The following is a 10922-nucleotide window of genomic DNA, read 5'->3' on the forward strand; positions in this document are numbered from 1 at the left end:
ACACAATATACGATTTCCCCATATATAATCAACTATTACCCCACCCCGTCAGTCCTCACAACGAGACTATCCATACTCACGGAGCTTAAATTTTACCTCCTACTCTGGATCTAATCCATGCTCTCGAGTCCTTGATTGTACCCATTTCATACTCTCGGATGAGGGACAATTGGTCTGTGTCTAAATCCATACTCCCGGATTAATGACAGATGACTATGTCATGTTTATACTCCCGGACTAAGGACAACTGACTATGTCTTAATCCATACTCCCGGATTAAGGACAATTGACTGAGTCCAATCCATACTCTCGGACCAGGGTCAAATGACTATGTCTAATATGTGCTTCTGGATCAATGACATGTTTAAGGGTTCCATTCCCCGTGTATATCTCACTCGTACTCATAAGGAGATACTACCCAATGACCCTCATAACAAATTTTAGGTTTACTCATTAACCTAATTCATTATAAATAACCAGGTGTGTTCTTTAACACGTAATTCAGAAAACATAAAATAATTCGCACGTAAACATATAATTAATACATTCAATCAATACTTGTATTAAAATCATGTTCATGAAAGGGACTATGCACTCACCTGAAAGGTGGTGACTCAGCACTCGGACAACGCTTCGATATTCTCAAAACAATTTCCCTTCGATAAAACCTAGTATCAATACCACTAGGGTTTAGTCTAACGTCAACTGCGACTAAATAATAGTCTGACTATTATTACTATTATATAAGCGTTAAACGATATTTATATAACTCATAATAATAGCCCAAATAATTATTTGAAGGACCCAATAACATTACTATAATTATTTGAAAGCTATATTAAAAATTGCGTAAGCGTAGCTCACTTACAGCGGATTTTAAAGAAAACCGGGCTTTGCTCGGAGCAGCGTTTCGAAACCGAAAGACTCTTTTTCTCGGGACTCCGAGAGCCTCGGGGCTTCCCTCGGGTGCTACGGGGTTTATGGGGCTTAAGGAGCTAGAGAGAGAGTGTAGAGAGAGAGAGAAGACTTGAATTTGTGTGGAAAGAAGGCTGCACCTCGCACCCTTTTATAGCCCTGGAACCTCGGTTATGCTGGGCATAATTCCGAGGTACGCTGGGCGTACTCTCGCATCGTACAACACGCGTCATACTTCGGATGGTGGTGCATGGCTCATTTGGGTTCGCAGAGCACAACTGTACGTTGGGCGTTCCGAGCTCGGACGCTAGGCGTACCGAGGGCCAGGTGTTTGAATCCGAAGCGAGTACCCTGATCATCAATGGAGAACTGGGATCGCGCCACGTCATCACTCTCCTCGCAGTTTCGCATTTTTCTTTCCCGATTTCTAAAAATCATAACTTTCACATACGAGCTCCGTTTTCGACGTTCTTTATATCCACGCGAAGGTAGGAACATGCTCTATAACTTTCGTTTAGACTCCGTCGGCTAATTTTGAATTTATTTTAAAAGTTATATTATTAACAGGCCGGGACAGGATTTGTCCGTTAAATTCTCATAACTTCTTCATCCGACGTCTGTTTTCGCCCATCTTTTTCTTGTTACGCTGCTCTTAACGAGATCTTTGATTCTCGTTCAGGTCGTGTCGGCTAAAAACCGCTCAATCTAATATTTGGATTTCGGGTTGTACACTGCTAAGCCGAAACTTCGAAAAATCATAACTTCTTCATACGAAGTCAGATTTAGGCGTTCTTTTTATGGACGCTCTCAGTCTAACGAATTTACGACTTTCGTTTAGATTGCTAAGGCTGAATATCGCTCCATCGTAAATTCACTATTTACGCTTCCCGGTGCCGTTTCGGTTTCGTCGCGAAACTTTGACGGGTCATAACTTCTTCGTTATAACTCGGATTTCGGCGTTCATTATATGTACGAAAACCTTGTGACATATTCGACAGCTTGGTTAATATTATTTATTCTAAATAATCATTTGTCGAAAAGTCGTTTTCGACCCCTATTATCTCTAAATTGACTAGCCAAGATCTGCGGGCGTTACAGTAACCATAAGGTGAGATAGCATAGCCAGTGGTGTAGGAGGCATAGGATCAAGAGTGGGAGTGTTATGAGGAGTGAGAGGAGGAGGATCCTCGATATGTAGTGGGGTAGGTGTAGGTAAAGGTGGGTCTTCAAAGGTAGGAGGTGTGGTAGGTGTAAGTGACGATGGGTTATTGACAGTAGGGCTTATAGGAGGAAAAGTATAAATGCAAAGATGTCATGGATGGGTAGGTAAAGGATTTGAGGGTAACGTGCATAGGGAAGAGGCAAGAGGTGAGAATTTAGGTGAATATGGAGGTTTCACAATAAGGGAAATGTCCATAAAAGTGGAAACTTGAAGGCGAGAGATAGACTGAGAGTTGGAGCATTGCATAAAAGGAAAAGTATTCTCGTCAAATCGAGCATGTCTCGATATATACACACGAGATGTTGCTGGGTCAAGACATCAATACACTTTATAATTAGGGATATAACCAATAAAGATGCACAGTAAACTTCTTGGTGATAATTTGTGTTCCGAGTAGTCACGAAGATAAGGAAACACGCGAAAACCAAAATTCCAAAATGAATGATAATTCGGCGGTTGTAAATATAGAAGCTCAAAAGGAGATTTTCCAGCTAGAGTTTGGGTGGGTAGGCGATTGATGATGTAGATAGCAGAAGAGAAAGCATCCACCCAGTATGATGATGGTAATCGAGCATTGCACATCATGGCTAGTCCTGTTGGATTTTGAGCATTCTAACACTCCTAAGGTGTACATGCAACCCTAAGTACCTTGGATCTATATTTTCTCTATTATACATGCAAAACTTGAACTTCCAAGGTATTACCCTAACTAGCATACAAAATTTGATACTTGGGTAATAAAACAAGTTAGAAGACATACATTTTGTTGTAGTTAGAAGCCTTGGACCTTTAAGAACTTAGTGCCCCAAGTGTTGCACCTTAAATGGAATCACACAATACCACCAACAATTAGAATAACTTGAGAGAAGATTATATTGCATTAAAATCGGCTAGCCCTCACTTGTGTATCCTTTAAGTGCCGATTTTAGGAACCATGGGGTTTCTTATATAGTATGGACATTAGGGTTACACCATGTAACTCATGACTTTCCATATTCCTCATGATCCATGGGTTTTAACCTCGATGGAGTATCAATGGGTCACCACATGGGTTTAGCCCAACATGAAGAACTATGGATCATAAGCCCACTTTATAAGAAAGAATGATTTACCAAATCAATCTTCATTTATTTAATTAGTCTCTTTTGATCACAAAATTAATTCCAAACTAATTCTTTATCAATACTAATTATATGATTTCATATTAATATATTATAAATTATAATATATTAATAAATCATAAATATTCTCTTTTGACAAAAGTCTATCCAAACTGTTTCTATGCCATGCAACCCAAATGGACCATGCTACTCTTGGGTTAAGTACATACCAAGAATAGTTATAGGCTTATACACCTAATCCAACGGTCTCCCACTTGGATAAGTCTAATAATTATTATTGCAAGCATGACTCCAACCCGACTAGCAATCGTAGCTCTTAAAAGCCGTCGTCGAACTCTGATCTAGTCAATGACGTCTCCATTAGATAAGGGATCATATATTCCTCCATTTTAGATATCATATGGACTGAGACATGGATTATAATCATTCTCTCTGTCCATCTGTTGTTTCCTAATTTCCAATTTATGACGACCGACTAATTGAACAAATCAAATCAATCCAGGCTTGATGTCATCACTAAATCATCGAGGGGCCCACAGATATCACTTCTATCCACATGAGGTAAAAGGAACGGATAAACTTCGACCCAAATGATCGCTTGTACTTACTCATCAAATTACACACAACGATATGTTTTATAACATCCAAGTTACTGGTGCGTTTACATATGTCAATGTGCAACCCACTTGCAACTACAACTCACACGTCTCCGTTTGAAGAATATGGGATATTATCATCTCATGATCACTCGTGATAAAATCCATGAAGTGATTCAAATGAGTGTGGTCCAATACTCGAATCTTATTCCAGGAGCACTCATGAACACTGTAGCCACTTTTGAACTAGACAAATTACAGACCCATTCATGACAGTCTTGCCTCGATACCTACTTCCAAAGTATGATCGATTGTGGCTGGTTTGAATAGACTAGTTATTCAGGAAGTCAAAACATGCAAAGTGAATACCAAGAATAATACTAATCATATATGGCCCCAAAACTTTTGAGCCATATTGATTACTCATCATTCATTGTATAATGTTTTGAATAATCAACTTAATACTTGAATTAAAACAATAGTTATGCCATGCTCCAAGCATGCACACTATTTTTGTCTAAACGATACTTATGCCATGCACCAAACATGCACACTATGTTTGTCTATGATCCTTAATTTGTGAAATAGATCAATTGAAAAAAAATTTAATGATGCTCATTTCAAAATTCCAAATCCTTGTTGCAAGTGTAAGAATTTGAAATTCTTGTCACTGCTAGAAAATGTTAGATTATAAACTATCATGTAATGATTCTTTTATAATGTCTAGGTACCAAAAGTCACAGAGACTTGACCAATAATATTACAAAATATTGCTTAGGAAATTGTTACCGGACAATTCCATGGAAATGAAGTCTCATATTCAAACTACATTCCTTTGAACATCCTTCTTGCATAAAAGTTTCTAACTTTCTCATCTTTTCTTCAACTCCTAATATGGAAACATTCCATATTTGCCATACGACAATTCATTATTAATAGAATCCTTTTATTCATAATAATGTAAATATCGTCCCTTCATTACTATACTTCCAACTATCCTAAAGCGACCAATCCTTGGCGAACCTTAGATTGTCCTTAATAGTTGCTCAACCACTTTAGTCATAACCGGTTCTAGTCCTTTTCCCTCTTAATGCCCTAGGCATTGGGAAAAAATTTAGAACATGAGAATATTATACCATATGCAATCGATCCTAGACCCGACGCATATGGGATACGATTCATAATGTCTAACATAAAGACATGATACTTAATCAGTCTTTTGCTATATTATTTCGATTTGTCATGTTCTCATAATTTTGATTATGAAGAGGGACGCCGTAATCATAATCAAATTTTTTGAGAATGCAATTAACATTTACATATACATAATTTCCTTATGTTGAACCATTCCAACATAACGTTCATATATATATATATATATATATATATATATATATATATATATATATATATATATATATATATATATATATATATATGACTAAATGTGATTAAAATCTCAATCTAAGCTTTTAGAATTGAAATGAAGTATAATTTCCTCTCCCTTAATTATAGCAAAACAATTTTTCAAACTCTGCAACTTGCAAATTGAAACTTTTGTTTTCTATAATTAACATTGCTAACTTGCAACATTCACCATAACTGATTATGCTTCCACTAGCATAATAATTACATCCTTATTAGCATAGCACTTATGCTCCCGCTAGCTTTGACATGCATTCAGAAATCAGCTGGACTTCTAGAAATCAATCTTTATTGACTCTCATTACCAAAGTTCAGATTTCTGATATGAGATGCTTCGATAAGACTTTATCTAGGCTTCTTAAACTCATACACATTTCCTTAGACAGCTCACATGTGTGTCTAAACAATTTAAGAACTTACAAAAATAAGTCTCAAATGTTTAAACCTTTTTCCATTTCTCACAATTCGAATTATGAAAAGAGATGTCGTAATCATAATGGAATTTGATAATGCAAATATCACAATTGCTATCTCCTAATAATCTACTTAGTGAAAGCATTTCCTTACCATCATTTTCATGAATCGAATAGAAACCTTATGACACTTAGATTTTATGGTTTATGTGTCCATATCCATGTGAATTTGTCAAACCATAATCAAAAGACCAGGTTAGTGACAAATCCAAACTCATATGGACTGAACTTGTTCAATCTTAACTTCTTGCCACCTGGTAGCGCAAAGTCCTACCATTGCTTCCAAGTAGTTATGCATACAACTGAGAACTCATAGAAATTACATGCATAGTCCACTTTAACTGGAATAGGCACAAAAATAAGAATATGTCAACACGATAGGTTACAGACCTCAAGTCGTGTGCTAGTGTTTAACAATTGGTTTACACTTGATTAGTTCTTGAAATTTTCAAGATCTTTAAGACTCCCACTGACCTCTTGACATATAAGATTCAATTTGTCAAGGAACATTACTTGACAAAAAAATATTCAAGAGTTAGTGCGGATTCTTATCAAGATAAACACTTCACACAATTGGTCATAGTTGGTCTTGGTCTTATCCAAGACATCACAACTTACCAATTTCAAATGTACAAGAGTAGAAAAAACTTTTACTCTACATTTGATAAGTGTTTTAAACATTTCTTAAGATTATGTCACTCAAGGTTACAATCTTGGAAGATGACTCTAAGACTTGTTTTGGGAACGAAGTATGACTTATCTTCTTGATTTAACCATTTCAACAATTCACGATTCCTCTTCTTAGCCATACAAATGCACTATGATGTCTTTAGAGGATCAATTGTGATATGGTTTTCCATAACCATTAAGATGATCATAAAACATGATACTAAAGTACTTTCCCATCTTTTCAGATTGGAGAAACTTTTATCTTTCTGCCTAGTTTGATTCTTCTCATTCGTTCTGCCATATATTGAACCTTTTCCAATGTTTCAGAACTATCCTTAATCCTGTAAGTATAACCATATTTACTAAACTTTAGTAAATAATGAAGAATAGTGTTATCAATCGTTGTGGTGGATCTTGACCAACGCACACCTAGTGTACCTGATCCCCTAGTCCTTCACTTGACTCACATATACATGTGAACAAGGAATTAGTCTTAATTTACCAAAGATGAAAATTCTCATTCATCATACAATACAACTTGCATGATTCTAAGTTTTTGTCCAATTGAAACTTGGGTGATGGGAATCTTTCCTTATTTGGCAAATACTCGACATTACCACAAACGAAAGAATCAAATTCATATTGCCAACATAGAAATACACAAATATCAATTTTCATAAATGCCATTGCAAGGAGATAAAATAAAACAAAATTTTATTTATTTATAAAATGTGGAAAAAAAAACTTTTCCTTACAATGAAATTACAAATGAAAACTATGTTATTACATATTTCCTAGCAATCTATCACAACTCCTAAGCAGCAGCTCAAAAATCCGATCTTCAAACCATGCGATTAAAATCCATCTTCACGATCAGATTCAACATACTCTTCCTTTAAGCTTCCTTCCTTTTGCATGATCCTACAAAACATCAAAATGCAACTTTGTCACATCATGTATTAAGAATCAACAATTAGGAACTTAATAGAGTTACATAGTAGACCTACCTGAAGAAGAGTCAAACTTTTCGATTCTACCTTTTCTCAGATCTTTCAGGTAGTCAGGGCAGCTTCGCAACCAATGCCCCTTTTCTTGGCAATAGAAACATATGGACTCTTTGAGAATGGTGCGGGACAATCTCAAACTTAGCCTTTCTCCTTACCTTGGAAAGAGAAATCCCTTCTAGACTTCTAGTTTTTTCATTGTCAATGTCCATGGAAGTTTGGAGAGTAGATCTTCCCATCAAATATTCTTTTCCAGTGCGCCACATCATTGTTGATTCAGCAGCAACAAGCAAATAGTTAAGATCAATAAGGGTCATGTTGTGGTCTATCATATACTAGTCCTTAATGAACTCACTATATGACTCAAGAAGTGACTGAAGAACCCAGTCAATAGCCAACTTCCTTAAGACTTCGACCCCAATACTCTCAGCCTGTCAATATGTGACTTCATCTCCAAGATGTGAGTACACACAAGCCTTCCATATTCATGTTCATTGCAAGTAGGGCTTGAGTGACCTTGAAATTTTCATGTCTTTGAACTTGTAGGTTAGGGAGAATTATGGAAGGGGTGGAGGAAGTGAAGTATGACTTCCACGATCCAACCGCGGGACATCATCTCAAGAGGAAAGCTTGTGCCAAAAGATTTTGGAAGATCTTAGTTGTCTGAACTAGACATCTATAATGGTAGAAATTCAAGTTAGTTGATTTAAGTTGTCTAAACCCAACGCAATATTTTACAATTTGGAAGAGGGATGTCGTAATCCAAACCACAAAATATTTGAAGGTAGGTAAATGACGATTTACCAATTTCCACCGCGAAAAACAAAAAAGAGTTTAGGTTTTAAGTGAATTGAAACTCCTAGATCCTTTGAGATTCATTGAACAATTCAACGGCATGTTTAAATCTTGATTGTGCCCTTCAAGTTCGTGACTGCGATGTCGAGGATCACAAACAAGGTGTAAATAACCATGCATATTAGCTTGGTACACCAAATGTTACAACCGCCTAATCAATGTTCCGGTTAACCACACACGCTCCATTGATCTATGATTAACATCAAGCTACCCTTTGTCATGCACTGACAGTCCCAATTAGTGTGCTGGTTAACCACACACGCTCCACTAACGGCTTAACAAGGTGCAAAGTGCAATTTCATGGGTTAACACCATATTCACATTTTACTAAGTAACTAAGATTAAGAATTTATAAGTGTTTAGTTACTTTATATTTATCATTATACTTTTAATGAAGGGAGAATTAGAGTCTTATCCTACCCGTTTCGCTAACGACCTTCCTCCAGTCAAGGAAGCGGTGGGTGAGAGTGGACACCTATTAAACTGCCATTTTATAGTCAGTAACCTCATACCCCCTTATAGACCGGCTTCATGAATGAGGCCTACTAACGGTAAGACTTACTTTGTTCTTATACATGTAAATAAATATTAAACCTATAATATTATAATAGTATAAGGGTTGAATTTTAAACTTTTCAAATTCTAGCGTTTGGAACTAAATGTTTAAAAAGTTAGACTTTTCCATTTACAAATTCCAAGACCTGAGGGCAAGTTTTGAACTATTCAAAAACTTTTGGAATCCATAACTTATGAGTTAATATATAGGCTTTAAGAAAAGACTTTTGACATTCCATAACCTGAGGACAGTTTATGGAGTTCATAGAAAACCATTTATGAGAAAAAGACTCTTCAAGCTCATAACCTATGACTTTAATGATTTCTTTAAAATAAAACTTTTCATTTTCCATAACTTGAGGACAAGTTATGGAATTCATCAAAAACATTTAGATCAAACATTCTAACAAGAAAATCAAACAATTTAACTATGATCTAAATTAAAATCATAAGAACAAGACAAATCATATGAAACAAATTTCATGTAATTAGCCTAACCATATAAACTAATACAAAACATGAAGCTTTGACAATTATCTTTTAAATTGGATTAGCATGATCATTACCACATCAAAAATAGGTATTACCCTAACTAGCATACAAAATTTGATACTTGGGTAATAAAACAAGTTAGAAGACATACATTTTGTTGTAGTTGGAAACCTTGGACCTTTAAGAACTTAGTGCTCCAAGTGTTGCACCTCAAAAGGAATCACATAACACCACCAACAATTGGAATAACTTGAGAGAAGATTATATTGCATCAAAATCGGCTAGCCCTTACTTGTGTATCCTTTAAGTGTCGATTTTAGGAATCATGGGGTTTCTTATATAGTGTGGACATTAGGGTTACACCATGTAACTCATGACTTTCCGTATTCCTCATGATCCATGGGTTTTAACCTCAATGGAGTATCCATGGGTCACCACATGTGTTTAGCCCAACATGAAGAACTATGGATCATAAGCCCACTTTATAAGAATGAATGATTTACCAAATCAATCTCCATTTATTTAATTAGTCTCTTTTGATCACAAAATTAATTCCAAACTAATTCTTGATCAATACTAATTAAATAATATTATTTCATATTAATATATTAGAACTTATAATATATTAATAAATCATAAATATCCTCTTCTGACAAAAGTCTATCCAAACTGTTCCGATGCCATGCAACCCAAATGGACCATGCTACTCTCAGGTCAAGTACATACCAACAATAGCTATGGGCTTAGACACCTAAGCCAACAAATCCCATCTCGACAACATGTCGATGTTTACGTTCTGCCCGACCATTCTGTTGTTGTGTATATGGACAAGAGAACATGTGGAATGTGCCATTGTTTTTAAATAAGCTTTGAACTTTATGACTCATAAATTTCGTTCCACCGTCACTTTAAAAAACTTTAATTTTTGATGAAAATTGGATTTGGACAAATTGCATGAAAACCTTCAAAGTAGCATACACATCAGATTCTAGTTTTAAAGGATAGAGCCAAATAAAGCAAGAAAAATCATCAATGAAAATGACATAATATCGGTAATTATCGACCGATATAACCGGGGAAGGTCCCCATACATAAAAATGAACAAGATCTAAGGGATGCAAATCCCATTTTAAGTTGAGATCAAATGGTAACCGTTGTCTCTTGGCCAATTGACATTATAAAAAAAACATCTGGTTTAGGTAAAAATGAAGTTACAAATAAATATCCTAATTCTTTTTACACAACAAGAGTATCAAAAGATGCATGACCTAACTGGGAATGGCAAACTTCAAAAGAGACCTTAGGCAGCATAGAGGATGAAAAAAAAGCATGCGGACTTGGTTGCAAAACATAAAGCACGTCATCACATTTTCCTTCGGCTACCACCTGCTTTGTGTGGCGATCCTGAATAAAAAATTAAGGGTAAGAGAGAAGAACATCCACATGGTTGTCTTTGGTGAGTTTACTAACGGACAACAGGTTTTTGGTCATATGAGGAACAACTAAAACATCCTTTAATTATAAATTAGGTGTAAGGTTAGCATGACCTTTATGAGAGATTGGGGGCGGTGACCATTCCCAAAGGTAGCTGAAGT

This window comes from Lactuca serriola, chromosome 7 (genome assembly GCF_051521515.1).
Source record: "Lactuca serriola cultivar US96UC23 chromosome 7, Lser_US96UC23_V15, whole genome shotgun sequence".
Lineage (NCBI taxonomy): Eukaryota > Viridiplantae > Streptophyta > Magnoliopsida > Asterales > Asteraceae > Lactuca > Lactuca serriola.